This window comes from Coregonus clupeaformis, chromosome 16, assembly GCF_020615455.1.
Source record: "Coregonus clupeaformis isolate EN_2021a chromosome 16, ASM2061545v1, whole genome shotgun sequence".
Lineage (NCBI taxonomy): Eukaryota > Metazoa > Chordata > Actinopteri > Salmoniformes > Salmonidae > Coregonus > Coregonus clupeaformis.
The window spans coordinates 14,345,643-14,365,037 of NC_059207.1; positions in this window are offsets into that span (position 1 = coordinate 14,345,643).

The following is a 19,395-nucleotide window of genomic DNA, read 5'->3' on the forward strand; positions in this document are numbered from 1 at the left end:
TTGCCTCCCCATAGGCAGGGAGATTGTGCGATAGACCTCCAGGCAGGAGCTGCGCTCCCACGGAGCCATGTGTATCCTCTGTCTCAGGAGGAGAAGAGAGCTATGGAGACTTACATAGACGAATCTCTGAGACAAGGATACATACGGCCTTCCACTTCCCCTGCGTCCTCGAGTTTCTTTTTGTGAAGAAAAAGGATGGTGGGTTACGCCCGTGCATTGATTACCGTGGTCTCAATCAGATCACGGTGAAGTACAGTTATCCACTCCCGCTGATTGCGACCATGACGGAGTCATTGCACGGGGCGCGTTTCTTCACTAAATTAGATCTCAGGAGCGCGTACAACTTGGTGCGCATTAGGGGGCGATGAATGGAAGACAGCCTTTAGTACCACCTCGGGCCATTACGAGTATCTTGTCATGCCATACGGGTTGATGAACGCTCCTTCAGTTTTCCAATCATTCGTGGATGAGATCTTCAGGGACATGCAGGGGCAGGGGGTGGTCGTGTACATAGATGACATTCTCATGTACTCGCCTACCCGGAGTCGAGCATGTGGCCCTGGTGCGCCGAGTGTTGCGGAGGCTGTTGGAGCACGACCTGTATGTCAAGGCAGAGAAGTGTCTGTTTTTCCAGGAGTCGGTCTCCTTTTTGGGTTATCAGTTGTCTGCGTCAGGGGGTGAAGATGGAGGTAGACCGGGTGTCAGCCGTGCGTAATTGGCAAACGCCAACCACTGTGAAGGAGGTGCAGCAGTTTTTGGGGTTTGCGAATTACTACCGGAGGTTTATCCGGGGGTTTTGGACAGGTGGCAGCTCCCATAACGTCTCTTTTGAAGGGGGGTCCGTGCGTCTGCAGTGGTCAGCCGAGGCGGACAGGGCGTTTGGGAGGCTGAAGGACCTGTTTACCTCGGCCCCGGTGCTGGCGCATCCGGATCCCTCTTTGCCATTTCAGGTAGAGGTGGACGCGTCAGAGGCCGGTATAGGAGCCGTGCTTTCGCAACGGTCCGGCGCGCCACCTAAACTCCGCCCCTGTGCTTTTTATTCCAAGAAGCTCAGTCCGGCGGAGCGAAACTATGACGTAGGGGACAGGGAGCTGTTAGCCGTGGTACAGGCCCTAAAGGTGTGGAGGCACTGGCTTGAGGGGGCTCAACACCCTTTCCTCATTTTGACGGACCACCGTAACCTGGAGTACATCCGGGCAGCGAGGAGGCTGAACCCTCGCCAGGCGAGGTGGAATATGTTTTTGACCCGGTTCACATTTAAGATCACGTACATCCCTGGGTCACAGAATGGTAAGGCAGACACACTGTCTCGGCGGTATGACACGGAGGAGAGGTCCGTGGAGCCCACTCCCATACTGCCGGAGTCTTGTCTGGTGGCACCGGTAGTGTGGGAGGTCGATGCTGAACTCGAGCGGGCGTTACGCACCGACCCTAGTCCACCTCAATGCCCGGAGGGTCGGAAGTACGTTCCGCTCGAGGTTCGGGATCGATTGATCTATTGGGCTCACACGTCACCCTCCTCTGGACACCCTGGTATCGGCCGGACAGTGCACTGTCTTAGTGCCAAGTACTGGTGGCCCACGTTGGCGAGGGATGTGAGGGTTTATGTTTCCTCCTGCTCGGTGTGCGCCCAGTGTAAGGCGCCTAGACATCTGCCTAGGGGTAAGTTATTACCCCTGCCCGTTCCACAACGACCATGGTCTCACCTCTCGGTGGATTTCCTCACTGACCTTCCTCCTTCACAGGGGAATACCACTATACTGGTCGTTGTGGACCGGTTTTCTAAGGCCTGTCGTTTGCTCCCTATGCCGGGCCTTCCTACTGCCCTGCAAACTGCCGAAGCACTATTCACCCATGTGTTCCGGCACTACGGGGTACCCGAGGATATTGTGTCTGATCGAGGTCCCCAATTTACCTCCAGAGTCTGGAGAGCTTTTATGGAGCGGTTGGGGGTCTCGGTGAGCCTCACCTCGGGTTACCACCCGGAGAGTAATGGGCAGGTGGAACGTGTGAACCAGGATGTGGGTAGGTTTCTTAGAACATACTGCCAGGACCGGCCGGAGGAGTGGGCAAGGTACGTTCCCTGGGCCGAAATGGCCCAGAATTCCCCTACGCCATTCCTCCACTAACCTAACCCCTTTCCAATGTGTGTTAGGTTACCAGCCGGTTCTGGCACCTTGGCAGCAGAGCCAGATCGAGGCTCCTGCGGTGGATGAGTGGGTGCGGCGCTCGGAGGAGACATGGAACGCTGCACAAGTCCACCTGCAGCGGGCCCTCCGTCGTCATAAGGCGAGCGCCGATCTCCACCGCAGTGAGGGACCGGTGTACGCACCTGGTGATCGAGTCTGGCTCTCTACCAGAAACCTGCCCCTCCACCTGCCCTGTCGGAAACTGGGTCGGCGGTTTGTAGGGCCATTTAAAGTCCTGAGAAGGTTGAACGAGGTGTGTTACAAATTACAACTACCTGTTGAGTATAAAAGTATTAACCCCTCGTTCCATGTGTCTCTTCTCAGGCCGGTGGTAGCTGGCCCACTCCAAGAAAGTGAGATCAGGGAGACTCCTCCGCCCCCATTGGACATCGAGGGGGCACCGGCGTACTCCGTGCGGTCCATCTTGGATTCGAGACGTCGGATGGGGGGTCTCCAATATCTAGTGGAGTGGGAGGGGTACGGCCCGGAGGAACGGTGCTGGGTGCCGAGGAGAGACATTTTGGACCCGTCTCTCCTGACGGAATTCCATCGTGGGCACCCGACGCATCCTGATCCGCGTCCTCCTGGTCGTCCCCCGAGGCCGGAGTCGGCGCACGTCTGGAGCCGCGTCAAGGGGGGTACTGTCACGGTTTCGGCCGAGGCTGCCTCTCTTCCTTGCTCGGGCAGGCTTCGGCGTTCGTCGTCTCCGGAATACTAGCTGCCACCGTTGCATGTTTCTATGTTCGTTTGCTTTTGTCTGATTGTTGTTACACCTGTTATCGTTTAGTGTATTAGTGTCCTATAAGTTCTCGTTGTGTTTGTCTAGTGTTGTGTGTGATTGTTTGACTGTCGTGCCGGTAGGCTGTTATTCTACTGTTTGCTCGGTTGAGCTATTTCTCCATATTGTTTGGAGTGTTTTGTCGCACCTGTTAGTGCGCCTGTTATTTTCGCCTACGTGCGGAGTTTTTGCCTCAGGGCATTTATTCGTGCTTGTTTTTGTGTGCATCTACTAAAGTCTGTTGGACTAACGTTCTGCGTCCTGCGCCTGATTCCACCACCACACCCACCTACATCATCATTGACAATGACAAGCATACACATAACATGATGCAGCCACCACTATGCTTGAAAATATGGAGTGGTACTTAGTGATGTGTTGTTGGATTTGCCCCAAACGCTTTGTATTCAGGACATAAAGTTCATTTCTTTGCCACATTTCTTGCAGTTTTACTTTAGTGTCCATATTTATTTTCAGTGTTCAACAGTGATAGACATTTACATTTACGTCATTTAGCAGACGCTCTTATCCAGAGCAACTTACAAATTGGTGCATTCACCTTATAGCCAGTGGGATAACCACTTTACAATGTTATTTTTATTTATTTATTTTTGTTTGGGGGGTGGGGAGGGGTAAGGGGGGGTGGTAGAAGGATTACTTTATCCTATCCCAGGTATTCCTTAAGGAGGTGGGGTTTCAAGTGTCTCCGGAAGGTGGTGAGTGACTCCGCTGTCCTGGCGTCGTGAGGGAGCTTGTTCCACCATTGGGGTGCCAGAGCAGCGAACAGTTTTGACTGGGCTGAGCGGGAACTGTGCTTCCGCAGAGGTAGGGGGGCCAGCAGGTCAGAGGTGGATGAACGCAATGCCCTCGTTTGGGTGTAGGGACTGATCAGAGCCTGAAGGTACGGAGGTGACGTTCCCCTCACAGCTCCGTAGGCAAGCACCATGGTCTTGTAGCAGATGCGAGCTTCAACTGGAAGCCAGTGGAGTGTGCGGAGGAGCGGGGTGACGTGAGAGAACTTGGGAAGGTTGAACACCAGACGGGCTGCGGCATTCTGGATGAGTTGTAGGGGTTTAATAGCACAGGCAGGGAGCCCAGCCAACAGCGAGTTGCAGTAATCCAGACGGGAGATGACAAGTGCCTGGATTAGGACCTGTGCCGCTTCCTGTGTAAGGCAGGGTCGTACTCTCCGAATGTTGTAGAGCATGAACCTACAGGATCGGGTCACCGTCTTGATGTTAGCGGAGAACGACAGGGTGTTGTCCAGGGTCACGCCAAGGCTTTTCGCACTCTGGGAGGAGGACACAACAGAGTTGTCAACCGTGATGGCGAGATCATGGAACGGACAGTCCTTCCCCGGGAGGAAGAGCAGCTCCATCTTGCCAAGGTTCAGCTTGAGGTGGTGATCCGTCATCTACACTGATATGTCTGCCAGACATGCAGAGATGCGATACGCCACCTGGTTATCAGAAGGGGGAAAGGAGAAGATTAGTTGTGTGTCGTCTGCGTAGCAATGATAGGAGAGGCCAAGTGAGGATATGACAGAGCCAAGTGACTTGGTGTATAGCGAGAATAGGAGAGGGCCTAGAACTGAGCCCTGGGGGACACCAGTGGTGAGAGCACGTGGTGCGGAGACAGCTTCTCACCACGCCACTTGGTAGGAGCGACTGGTCAGGTAGGACGCAATCCAAGAGTGAGCCACGCCGGAGATGCCCAGCTCGGAGAAGGTGGAGAGGAGGATCTGATGGTTCACAGTATCAAAGGCAGCAGACAGGTCTAGAAGGACAAGAGCAGAGGAGAGAGAGTTAGCTTTAGCAGTGTGGAGAGCCTCCGTGACACAGAGAAGAGCAGTCTCAGTTGAATGACCAGTCTTGAAACCTCTGGTTTGGATCAAGAAGGTCATTCTGAGAGAGATAGCAAGAGAGTTGGCTAAAGACGGCACTCTCAAGAGTTTTGGAGAGAAAAGAAAGAAGGGATACTGGTCTGTAGTTGTTGACATCAGAGGGATCGAGTGTTGTTTTTTTGAGAAGGGGTGCAACTCTCGCTCTCTTGAAGACGGAAGGGACATAGCAAGCGGTCAATGATGAGTTGATGAGCGAGGTGAGGTAAGGGAGAAGGTCACCGGAGATGGTCTGGAGAAGAGAGGAGGGGATAGGGTCAAGCGGGCAGGTTGTTGTGCGGCCGGCCGTCACAAGTTGCAAGATTTTATCTGGAGAGAGAGGGGAGAAAGAAGTAGGACCAGCAGTGTCATTTGACTTAACAAACGAGGATCGGATGTCGTCAACCTTCTTTTCAAAATGGTTGACGAAGTCATCCACAGAGAGGGAGGAGGGGGGGAGGGGGAGGACGATTCAGCAGGGAGGAGAAGGTGGCAAAGAGCTTCCTAGGGTTAGAGGCAGATGCTTGGAATTTAGAGTGGTAGAAAGTGGCTTTAAAAGCAGAAACAGATGAAGAAAATGTAGAGAGGAGGGAGTGAAAAGATGCCAGGTCCGCAGGGAGTCTAGTTTTCCTCCATTTCCGCTTGGCTGCCCGGAGCCCTGTTCTGTGAGCTCGCAATGAGTCATCAAGCCACGGAGCTGGAGGGGAGGACCGAGCCGGCCGGGAGGATAGGGGACATAGAGAGTCAAAGGATGCAGAAAGGGAGGAGAGGAGGGTTGAGGAGGCAGAATCAGGAGATTGGAGGGAGAAGGATTGAGCAGAGGGAAGAGATGATAGGATGGAAGAGTAGAGAGTAGAGGGAGAGAGAGAGCGAAGGTTGCGACGGCGCATTACCATCTGAGTAGGGGCAGAGTGAGTATTGTTGGAGGAGAGCGAGAGAGAAAAGGATACAAAGTAGTGGTCGGAGACATGGAGGGGAGTTGCAGTGCGATTAGTAGAAGAACAGCATCTAGTAAAGATGAGGTCAAGCGTATTGCCCGCCTTGTGAGTAGGGGGGGACGGTGAGAGGGTGAGGTCAAAAGAGGAGAGGAGTGGAAAGAAGGAGGCAGAGAGAAATTAGTCAAAGGTAGACGTAGGGAGGTTGAAGTCCCCCAGAACTGTGAGGGGTGAGCCATCCTCAGGAAAGGAACTTATTAAGGCGTCAAGCTCATTGATGAACTCTCCAAGGGAACCTGGAGGGCGATAAATTACAAGGATGTTAAGCTTAAATGGGCTAGTGACTGTGACAGCATGGAATTCAAATGAGGAGATAGACAGATGGGTCAGGGGAAAAATGGAGAATGTCCACTTGGGAGAGATGAGGATTCCTGTGCCACCACCCCGCTGACCAGATGCTCTCGAGGTATGCGAGAACACATGGTCAGACGAGGAGAGAGCAGTAGGAGTAGCAGTGTTTTCAGTGGTAATCCATGTTTCCGTCAGCACCAAGAAGTCGAGGGACTGGAGGGTAGCATAGGCAGCTATTAATATTTACAAGACAAACAGGTAGACAATAAACTTACTGCACTAAGCCTATAACAGACTCACGCTGTAGATTCCATCTCTCTTACAGGATGGGGGTGTACCTGGCTCAAGCAGCCTCCCCACTTGAATTCTAAAACAGAACTCCCGTGTTCTCCAAAACGAGCCCATATATACTCAAGGTACAGTTCCCGGAACATACCAATATGCATGGCAACATAACACCAAATCTGGCTAATACATATGTAACTGACTTCCTCCTAATTGGAAGGAGCACTTCAATATACTCTTTAAATTGGACACATGTTAAACAACATCATGAATTGTTACGTGAATGAAACCGGTGAATGGCGGCAACCCAGTAACATATACCGGTGCACAAAGGTGTGCACACTTCTACCGGACAACCAAAATGACAAGACATGACATGTGGAGCTCCGACACAACGTGGCAAGTATGAACAAAGGAAAGCATTAACAGAATGAAACAAACAGAGTCTCTAACTCGTGAGTGATACGATGATTCTGTGCACCGAAACAACATTTCACTCTGGTAGGCTAGAGACAGGTAAATAACTGCATTTATGTGTGGAACCGATTATACAAAAATATCTTTCCATACAAACCTTTTCCTACCGAACTGGGCATGAACTACAAACAGTAGCTTACTGCTAACAAAGGAGCTGCATTAAACCATGGGGAGGGGTCACACTCGGACATTCAGAGAGGGGGCATATTATTGTGGCCCTGGTGGCACAGAATAATGAAAGGTCTGACTGCACAGAGATGCTTGGGAAAATGGTCAAAACTGGGGACCAGCGTGTGTGTGTCACGCCCTGATCGAGAGAACTCTTGTTGGTTGGGTCAGGGTGTGAGTTTTCTGTTTAGATTCTATGTTTAGAGTCTAGTATTTGTATTTCTATGTTTGGCCGGGTGTGATTCCCAATCAGAGGCAGCTGTTGTTGTGGGATCTTGTTCCGTGTTAGGCTTGTATGTGTTTAGCCTGAGGACTTCACGTTACGTTGTTTTTGTTTTGTTTAATGTTTATTTGGTTTAATAAACATGTTCGCATACCACGCTGCACCTTGGTCTGACCCATCTCTCAACGATCGTGACAGTGTGTGTTTCAGGGGAAGGGGGTGTATCTGATCTCCATCACCTAGGACTTGAAAATGGTTAATAAAATCTCCCAAATTTTGCCAGTTTTTGCTCAATTTTGCATGCCTTCTCAAACAGCTGCAACTGAAAATGCATTCATAAATCAAGTCCTTTCTTGAGTTGGGCTCAGGGATGGAACAACTGTTGAGCATCTGAGTTTATGGTTGTTTGTTGGGGAAAGGGGTTGAGTGTGTATGAGTGTTTGTGTGTGTGTGTGTATGTATCCCACAACTGTTGCTAGGGAGTAAAGATGTTAGGGACAATATAGGATGAATCACAATTGTTTGCTAAAATAATGTTTGCTTGCCAAAAATTTAATTTTTGTAATGGCAATCATGGTTAGAGGTAACAATCCGTTGCATGAACTGGCTACATTATTACAAATATTATTTGTTAATTCTGGAAATTAAGATAAGCAGGATTTTGAATATACAGTACCAGTCAAAAGTTTGGACACACCTACTCATTCAAGGGTTTTTATTTATTTTTTAAATTGTTTTACATTGTAGAATAATAGTGAAGAAATCAAAACTATGAAATAACACATATGGAATCATGTAGTAACTAAAAAAGTGTTAAACAAATCAAATAATATTTTAGATTTGAGATTCTTCAAATTGTCACGACTTCCTCCGAAGCTGCCTCCTCTCCTTGTTCGGGCAGGCTTCGGCGTTCGTCGTCACCGGCCTTCTAGGCACTGCCGCATCACATCTCATCATTCTATTTGTTTTGTCTTGTCTATTACACACACCTGGTTCATATCTCCCCCTTGCCCTTGTGGGTGATTGTTTAATGTGAGGAGAGAGTAGCTCGATTGAGTTCTGTGTATTTTGTATTGCCGGGGTATATTTTCCCTGTGTGCCTGTTTTGTTCCAGTGAACCTGTTTTGCGCACTGGACTGTTTGACGCTATCCTGCGTAACTCTATATTCCGGAATAAACTCTGTATTCTGTGATTTACCCTCCTGCGCCTGACTCCTTCAAATCACCCATCACAGAATAACCCACCCGCTATGGAGTCAGTGGGAGAGGCGCGCATGCCTGGAGTCGTGGCATGGGTCCAGGAGCATTCGACGATGCTAGCCAGCTTGGGAGAAACGATGGATCGGGTTCTCCAGGTCGTCCAATGCCTGGAGAGGAGAGGACCCGATCTGTCGAGACCAGCTGGGCGACTGGATCCAGCCACCCACACCCCAGCACCCAGAGGGATCCATATATCCCGACCAAGGGATTTCGACAGGAAAGCTGCCCTCTGCCAAGGATTCCTCCTCCAACTGGAGCATTATTATTCCAGCATCAGCCCGGCCCCATCGGAGGAGGAGAAGGTGTCCACCCTCGTCTCCTGCCTCTCGGAGAAAGCCCTGGAGTGGGTCAACGCGGTCTGGAATGAAGGAGGAGCCGCGTTGGACATCTACAGGGAGTTCGCTCACCTCTTTTCGGCTGTCTTCAATCACCCGCCCGAGGGTCGAGAGGCGGGCGAGCGGCTGGTCCACCTGAGGCAGAGGACGAGGACCGCGCAGGACTTCGCCCTGGAGTTCCGGACTCTAGCAGCTGGGTCCGGGTAGATCGAGCGGTTCCTCATCGACCACTTCTGGTGCCATCTGCGGGAGGACGTCCGAAGGGAGCTAGCCTGCCAGGACACCATGTTGTCCTTCACTCAACTGGTGGACATGGCTATCCGCTTGGACAACCTGCTGGAGGCCAGAGGACGTCCTGGAGGGGGTCTGCCCATTCCATCCCCACCCGACTAGGATTCCGAGCTGATGGAGCTGGGTGGAGCGGAGGAGTGGAGAGTGGAGGACAACAGCGCCTGTGTCACTCTGGTGGCACGAGAGGACATTTCACCGCACGATGTCGTCAGCGTTCTTTTGGTCTGGAAGCGGCAGGGAGGGCACTCTCGCGTCACCCCAGGTATCGAACACCCACACTCGTTCAGAGCTCTCTGCTGCGCACTGTACCCTACCCATCCACTTTCCTGATCACATTGTAGTTCCCCAGTGTAATGCGCTAGTCGATCTAGGGGAACTTTATGGACAGGTCATTCTCACACAGTCTAGGCATTTAATTGGTTCCCCTATCCATTCCACTCCCCATCAGAGCACTTGACAGTCGACCATTAGCGTCCGGGTTTGTTAGGGAAGTTACAGCACCAGTCACTATGGTTACCCACGAGACTCATCGCGAGCAAGTCACTTTTTTTTATTATTGTGTCTCCAGCTTTCCCTGATGTATTTGGTATTCCTTGATTAGCACTCCACAACCCCACCTTCTCATGGCCGCAGAGGGTTCTCACGGGGTGGTCGTGAGAGTGTCAGGGTAGGTGTCTCAGTGTTTCCGTTGGTGCAACCACGGTGGAAAGTCCAGACAGTACCTCCACCATGCGCATTCCCCCCGAATATCTCGATTTGGCGCACACGTTTTCCAAAATGCAGGCGACCAAGTTACCACCTCATCGGTCGGGGGATTGCGCGACAAACCTCCGGGTAGACGCTGTGACTCCCAGGAGTCATGTGTATCACCTATCACAGGCTGAAACGGAGGCTATGAAGACATACGTCACTGAGTCCCTGCGCCAGGGGTTTATACGTCCCTCCACTTCGCCAGCCTCCTCCAGTTTCTTTTTTGTGAAGAAGAAAGACGGCGGTCTGCGCCCGTGCATTGATTATCGATCACTGAACAAGGAGACGATACGATTTAGTTATCCTCTCCCTCTCATTCCTTCGGTGATCGAGTCAATGCATGGGACGCAATTCTTTACCAAATTAGATCTCCGGAGTGTGTACAACCTGGTGCGTGTCCAAAAGGGGGACGAATGGAAGACAGCATTCAGCACATCCACGGGGCTTATAAATACCTGATGATGCTTTACGGTTTGATGAATGCTCCATCCGTCTTCCAGTCCTTTGTGAACGAGGTGTTTCAGGACATACTTGGTCGCGGTGTAGTGGTCTACATCGATGACATTCTGGTGTATTCCGCTATGCGCGCCGAGCATGTGTCACTGGTTCGCAAGGCAGAAAAGTGTCTGTTTTTCCAACAGTCCGTTTCCTTCCTCGGATACCGTATTACCACCTCAGGTGTGGAGATGGCGGGAGATCGCATTTCAGCCGTGCGTAATTGGCCGACTCCAACCACGGTAATGGAGGTGCAGCGCTTTATTGGCTTTGCCAACTACTATCGGAGGTTTATCCGGGGCTTTGGCAAGGTCGCAGCTCCCATCACATCTCCGTTGAAGGGTGGGCCGTCCCGGCTCTGCTGGTCTGCTGAGGCTGACAGGGCCTTCAGTAACCTGAGGGGTCTGTTCACCTCAGCCCCGATACTGGCCCACCCCAATCCATCACTACTGTTTGTGGTGGAGGTGGATGCGTCCGAGGTAGGGATAGGCGCTGTCCTATCTCAATGCTTGGGCACGCCACCCAAGCTCCACCCCTGTGCCTTCTTCTCCAAGAAGCTCAGCCCGGCGGAGCAGAACTACGACGTTGGTGATCGGGAGCTGTTGGCTGTTGTCCGAGCCCTGACTGTGTGGAGGCACTGGCTCGAAGGGGCGAAACACCCTTTCCTTGTCTAGACGGACCACCGTAACCTGGAGTACATCCGGGCAGCGAGGAGGCTGAACCCTCGCCAGGCCAGGTGGGCCCTATTCTTCACCCGGTTTGATTTCATTCTATAATACATCCCGGGTACGAATAAGGTAAAGGCAAACGAACTGTCACACTGTACGACACAAAGGAGAGGCCCAGAGACAACACCCCCATACTCCCGGCCTCCTGCATTGTGGCGCTGGTAGTATGGGTGATGGACGCGGATATAGAGCAGGCATTACACACAGAGGAGTTCCCACATGTGCTGAGCACTTGTTGGCTGCTTTTCCTTCACTCTGTCATCCGACTCATCCCAAACCATCTCAATTGGGTTGAGGTCAGGGGATTGTGGAGGCCAGGTCATCTGATGCAGCACTCCATCACTCTCCTACTTGGTAAAATAGCCCTTACACAGCCTGGAGGTGTGTTGGGTCATTTTCCTGTTGAAAAACAAATGATAGTCCCACTAAGCCCAAACCAGATGGGATGGTGTATCGCTGCAGAATGCGGTGGTAGCCATGTTGGTTAAGTGTGCCTTGAATTCTAAATAAATCACAGACAGTGTCACCAGCAAAGCACCCCATCACCATAACACCTCCTCCTCCATGCTTCACGGTGGGAACTACACATGCAGAGATCATCTGTTCACCCACACCGCGTCTCACAAAGACACAGCAGTTTGAACAAAAAATCTCACCTTTGTCAAATGTCCATTGCTCGTGTTTCTTGGCACAAGCAGGTCTCTTCTTCTTATTGGTGTCCTTTACTAGTGGTTTCTTTGCAGCAATTCGACCATGAAGTCCTGATTCACACAGTCTCCTCTGAACAGTTGATGTTGAGTGTCTGTTACTTGAACTCTGTGAAGCATTTATTTGGGCAGCAATTTCTGAGGCTGGTAACTCTAATGAACTTATCCTCTGCAGCAGAGGTAACTCTGGGTCTTCCATTCCTTTGGCGGTCCTCATGAGAGCCAGTTTCATCATGGCGCTTGATGTTTTTTGCGACTGCACTTGAAGAAACATTCAAAGTTCTTGAAATGTTCCGTATTGACTAACCTTCATGTCTTAAAGTAATGATGGACTGTCTTTTCTCTTTGCTTATTTGAGCTGTTCTTGCCACAATATGGACTTGGTCTTTTACCAACTAGGGCTATCTTAACTTTTAAGAAGGCACACCTGTTAATTGAAATGCATTCCAGGTGACTACCTGATGAAGCTGGTTGAGAGAATGCCAATAGTGTGCAAAGCTGTCATCGAGGCAAAGGGTGGCTATTTGAAGAATGTCAAATATAAAATATATTTTTATTTGTTTAACACGTTTTTGGTTACTACATGATTCCATGTGTGTTATTTCATAGTTTTAATGTCTTCACTATTATTCTAAAAAAAATGTTTTTGTAAAAATAAAGAAAAACCCTTGAATGAGTAGATGTGTCCAAACCTTAGACTGGTACTGTATATATATAATGCAAATCGAGGTGAGGGCGATGGAAATGATTTTCGCGGTTTATGTGCTTCTATTCTGTGGGTGGCACTGTGTGCTCTTTTCGAAGGATGGGTCCCGGTCTCTCGGGGGCCCTGGGATCCGGGGGGAAGTGGGTGGTCTGCCGGTCACTGGGATGACAACCCAACTTGGGATGGGGAGGGGTTTTATTGGGATCACAAAATGTTTAATGGCATCACAAAATGTACATTAATTTTCCATATTCCATTTCTCATCATTCCCAACGTTTGGATGTTGAAGTATATTGTCCCAATGTTCATTGTTGGATGTTGAAGTTTTTGGCGGCAAAAGTCTCTGAAACAAAGGATATTCCTTTCACCATACTAGAGAGCCAGCGATAGCTTCTGCTATCTCTAATTTATGGCAGTATTAAGGTGTCAAGACCGGTCTGGTTGTTGTCGGCGCACAATTGGGGAGGGTTTGGTCTAGCGTCGTCCAAGGTAGGGGAGGGTTTGGCCGGCAGGGATGTGGGTTCGTTTCCCACGGGGGGCCAGTATGAAAGAAAAAAAATGTATGCATTCACTAACTGTAAGTCGCTCTGGATAAGAGCGTCTGCTAAATGACTAAAATGTAAATGTAAAAATGTCGGCCATTTACGAAGCTGATATGAGGCTTTTGATCCTCACCCAGGGAGAGTCATGACAATACATATATAGAAATCAAAGAAAAATATCTTAAATGAATATGCAACCATTTAAACAACTGGATTAGCATGAGAAGCAAACATGTATTTTACTTACTGATCTAAAAAAGTCAAGTTACATTCTCCTTCCAATCTTTCTTGTGTGCAGGACTCCTCGTGTCACTCTCCCAGTCAATTTCTACAATAATCTCATTATGTAGCGTATAAGTAATGTAGAATGATGAAACAATGTTTGGTTGCATTTTAGAGTGTCTGAGGATTGCACAGAAACCAAACTTGGTTTTAGTCGTTTAGATTTCATAGATTGTTTTGTTGCAAGTTGAAAGAGTCGGAATTCATGCGAAATGCTGTTTACAACATGGATCGTGTTAGGATATAAAAATAGATTTTACAAAATTACGCTACATTTGATCTCTGGGACCCTCAGGATGACAAATCAGAGCAAGATTACTGCATGTAAGTACATTATATACCATCAGAGGTGAATATATCAAACCAGTTGCCTTGATTTAAAGTATTTTGTTGTTGTGCACTATCCTCAAACAATCGCATGGTATTCGTTCGCTGTACTAGCTACTATAAATAGCTACGACACTGCAGTTAGATTAACAATCATTTAAGCTTGCTGACCATATAAGACATGTCTATGTCCAGAAAGTTGGCTTTTGTTTACATTTACGTCATTTAGCAGACACTCTTATCCAGAGCGACTTACAGTTAGTGAATACATTTTTTTATACTGGGAATCAAACCCACAACCCTGGCGTTGCAAACGCCATGCTCTATCAACTGATCTACATCCCTGCCGGCCATTCCCTCCCCTACCCTGGACGAATTGTGCGCCGCCCATGAGTCTCCCGGTCGCGGCCGGCTGCGACAGAGCCTGGATTCGAACCAGGATCTCTAGTGGCACAGTTAGCACTGCGATGCAGTGCCTTAGACCACTGCGCCACTCAGGAGTGAATATTTGTTCCCTTTACAACTCCATTCTAGTCAAATATCGCATATTGAGCAGCAACTGTCCCGATTTCGGGACACTGATCCAGTTGAGGTTTTAAGTAACCGAATCAGCGGAATGAATAAACCTGCACACACAGTTCACTTTCAGAACAGCCACATACAGCATCATCACTCTGCTCGCTGTAATTCCTTCTCGCATCTACATGCTCTCCTCTCACCTTTTCCCTTTGCTTGTGCACTTCAGTACACAACACAACAGCTGTCTGTGACCAGACACATAAACCTCTCCAAGCAAAAGCTTTATACCATAACTGTTAACCGCTACACAGACTACATCGTTGTCACCACATTAATGTTATAGTCAACACACTATAACTAAGGCGTTAGTAAATCCACAATCCAATCCATGTATATAATCACGCAGTACAGTGTACAGCAAGCAGTTTAGCAGTTACACCGGCGGGCCCAGCATTAATAAATTAATAAAACCGAAAGCTTACCTTGACTTGGAAGATTTGCAGTCTTGGATAGCCTTAGCCAGCTAGCTAACATAAATAGCATCATGTTTGAGTCAGGTTGTTGAGTAGGCTAAATTAGCTGCATTAGCTACGTAAATGAAAGGTAAACTAAAAATAAGAATAAAGAAATATAGCTATATCTCTCTCCCTCCCTCTATCTCTCCTCTCACCCTCTCTCTGCTGTATCTCCTTAATTTTGTACAATTTTTCTTTTTCTTTGCGTCAACTACTCACCACACTTTATGCACTACAATGCTAGCTAGCTGTAGCTCATGCTTTCAGTACTATATTTGTTCTCTTATCCTTTGATTGGATGGACAACATGTCAGTTCATACTGCAAGGGCTCTGATAGGTTGGAGGATGTCCTCCGGAAGTCCCAATAATTACTGTGTAAGTCTATGGAAGGGGGTGAGAACCATGAGTCTCTTTGGTTTGAAGTCAATGTACCCGGAGGAGGACGGAAAATAGCTGTCCTCACCCCACACCATGGTGCTACCCTAGAGGGTGCTGTTGAGGCCACTGTAGACCTTCACTGCAAAACAGTGCGTTTTAATCAGTTACTTGGTGACGTGAATATATTTATTATAGTTACAGTATATCTTAAAAGGTTAACTTTTTTCATGTTTCACTATTTAGATATTTCTGAAATTCACTGAGTAGGATGGTCCTCCTCGTCTGAGGAGCCTCCACTGGTCTATGGTGTGTTTCAGTGATCAACTCTTTCATTTGAACTGCATATGACTTTAAGTGAAAAGGGTTAAACATCCTTGTGTTAATTGTTTCTTGAAACAAACTCATCTGACTCTCTTACTAGAAGGTAAAGAGTATGCTATAGGGCAGAGGTATTCAAATCTTACCCTACGAGGTCCGGAACCTACTGGTTTTCTGTTCTACCTGATAATTAATTGCACCCACCTGGTGTCCCAGGTCTAAATCAATCCCTGATTAGAGGTGAACAACGAAAAAAATGCAGTTGAACTGGCTTCGAGGTCCATAGTTGAGTTTGAGGCTATAGGGATTTTCAACCAACCAAACCACTAACATTACATACCATTTGATTTCCCTCTGCATCAAATTTGCCAAATTTGCTTTGAAAAAGTGCACTGTTTTGGAATTGGCTTGCAGGCATCTGAGAGAAAACATTTTGTTAAATCTATACAGACTTTGCATAACTGACTTGGATACTGTTTTGAAAACAGCCATTAAGATCACTTTATTTGTCAATTGTACACAAGGTCCAACCGAAATAAAATTTCTGCCTTATCCCAACCCCTCCAAAAGACACACATGCATATACAGGTTAGAGCAGGGGGTTGCCACATTGTGAGCCCGTGGAGCAATCTTTTTGTGGGGTTAAGTGCCTTGCACAAGGGCACACCGGCAGGCAATGGCATCTAGGATTTGATACCAGCAACCCTCCGGTTACCAGCTCACTTCCTGAAAGAATTGTTCCTGTCAGACCCGTGATTCAAACTGGCAACACTCGGGTTGCTGGGTCGCGCCTCTAACCACTAAGCTACCTGCCGCCACTCATATACACATAAGTGAACAGACTAAACAAAAATAACTTTATACACCAATTTGGGTTGACTGTATATACTGCATATCATACATAAAAGTTTGTGCTACTTTGACAGAAATCCGATAGAATCCCTGTCAGTAGTTAGGTTTCCATCCTATTGGCGAACAATTTTCATGCGAATGTTCTAAAATCTGCATAAAAATAATATGCACATTTTCCCACCAGAGACGTGTTTCCATCAAATTGACTTGTTGTTGACGTAGTGCACCTAAAAAAAAATGTGCGGTTAGAAATGTGCATTATATAGCAAATTTGCCCACTCTGGTCTTGGTACGTGCAAGTTAGCCAACAGCTCGCAGATACAGTGTGGGTAGGCTTGTTTACATGATGAGATTATTATGGACAATATATATATATATATATATATATATATATATATATATATATATATATACACTGCTCAAAAAAATAAAGGGAACACTTAAACAACACCATGTAACTCCAAGTCAATCACACTTCTGTGAAATCAAACTGTCCACTTAGGAAGCAACACTGATTGACAATACATTTCACATGCTGTTGTGCAAATGGAATAGACAACAGGTGGAAATTATAGGCAATTAGCAAGACACCCCCAATAAAGGACTGGTTTTGCAGGTGGTGACCACAGACCACTTCTCAGTTCCTATGCTTCCTGGCTGATGTTTTGGTCACTTTTGAATGCTGGCGGTGCTTTCACTCTAGTGGTAGCATGAGACGGAGTCTACAACCCACACAAGTGGCTCAGGTAGTGCAGCTCATCCAGGATGGCACATCAATGCGAGCTGTGTCCAGAGCATGGAGGCGCTACCAGGAGACAGGCCAGTACATCAGGAGACGTGGAGGAGGCCGTAGGAGCGCAACAACCCAGCAGCAGGACTGCTACCTCCACCTTTGTGCAAGGAGGAGCAGGAGGAGCACTGCCAGAGCCCTGCAAAATGACCTCCAGCAGGCCACAAATATGCATGTGTCTGCTCAAACGGTCAGAAACAGACTCCATGAGGGTGGTATGAGGGCCCGATGTCCACAGGTGGGGGTTGTGCTTACAGCCCAACACCGTGCAGGACGTTTGGTATTTGCCAGAGAACACCAAGATTGGCAAATCCGCCACTGGCGCCCTGTGCTCTTCACAGATGAAAGCAGGTTCACACTGAGCACATGTTACAGACGTGACAGAGTCTGGAGACGCCGTGGAGAACGTTCTGCTGCCTGCAACATCCTCCAGCATGACCGGTTTGGCGGTGGGTCAGTCATGGTGTGGGGTGGCATTTCTTTGGGGGGCTGCACAGCCCTCCATGTGCTCGCCAGAGGTAGCCTGACTGCCATTAGGTACCGAGATGAGATCCTCAGACTCCTTGTGAGACCATATGCTGGTGCGGTTGGCCCTGGGTTCCTCCTAATGCAAGACAATGCTAGACCTCATGTGGCTGGAGTGTGTCAGCAGTTCCTGCAAGAGGAAGGCATTGATGCTATGGACTGGCCCGCCCGTTCCCCAGACCTGAATCCAATTGAGCACATCTGGGACATCATGTCTCGCTCCATCCACCAAACGCCACGTTGCACCACAGCCTGTCAAGGAGTTGGCGGATGCTTTAGTCCAGGTCTGGGAGGAGATCCCTCAGGAGACCATTCGCCACCTCATCAGGAGCATGCCCAGGTGTTGTAGGGAGGTCATACAGGCACGTGGAGGCCACACACACTACTGAGCCTCATTTTGACTTGTTTTAAGGACATTACATCAAAGTTGGATCAGCCTGTAGTGTCGTTTTCCACTTTAATTTTGAGGGTGACTCCAAATCCAGACCTCCATGGGTTGATAAATTTGATTTCCATTGATATTTTTGTGTGATTTTATTGTCAGCACATTCAACTATGTAAAGAAAGAAGTATTTAATAAGATTATTTCATTCATTCAGATCTAGGATGTGTTATTTTAGTGTTCCCTTAATTTTTTTGAGCAGTGTATATATATATATATATATATATATATATATATATATATATATATCTTTCGTCTCTCTTTCTGAGAAAGCATCCAAGCGAGTGAAACAGCGCCCCTCTGTCTCTGTATGTGTAGCCCATCTAGCTGTCTGGACAGAAATAGTATGAGGTTGTTGCTGACCATAGCATTGAATGAAAGGGAAGCCAGTGAGCACTTGGACTCCCTTGATAAAAAAGTATAAAATAATAGCCAATCAGTGTTGAGCTAAACTAAGTGAGCCAACTGTGAATGGTCCTGGCGCACCAAAATAAAGTGTGAAGGGAAGCCAGTTTGGATTTGGCTTCATACCAATCACACAGATAGAACAATGAGCTTTGCCAATCACATCACATTAAAAGCCAAACGTCATTGACAGAAATGATGTCCTCCGGTGGCTAGCTAGCTAGCTAAAATTGTCCCTTTTTTAAGTTAGCCATGGGTGGAGATAGTGATTTGGACATGTGGATTTACTTAATTGTCTGTACTGGCCAATGATTATAACAGTGATTCTGATCCAACCATACATTCATACATTGTGCCTCTGGCCTGAGATGATGTAAGTTCAATGTGTAGCTAGATGTAGTAGGCTAAAGTTAACTTGCTGGCTAATCGGTGCCCATGAAAGGAAGTTAGGCTAGCAAGCAAGCATTTTAGCCAGGTAGCCTGGAACAACAAAAACTAAAAGCGTGTACTACATGACAGAGACATAGACCGCTCCGGCAACATGAAAGAGAGGAGGATTATTATTGTAACTTTATTTGACCAGGGAAGACATATTGAGACCTATGTCTCTTTTTCAAATGTGCCCTGCACAATACAACGCAAATATACACATACATACACATTAAAATACAAAAACACACAGTCATGGGAAGCACAAGTAAAACATACAAATCACCAAGAAAAACAGTTAAAATCCTCCACAAATGATTCCCCAATCAATACTCTAAACTGCCAGAACGTCACCAGAACATTAAGATGACATTTATTTTGAATGTTGTTCCAGCAATACGTGCATTAAAACTAAAAGCAGATTTACCTAGCTCGGTGGAGACCCTAGGAACTTCAAGTGTTAACCAATCCTGTGAACGAGTTAGGCAACTCAGGTGTCTATACTTCAACAGC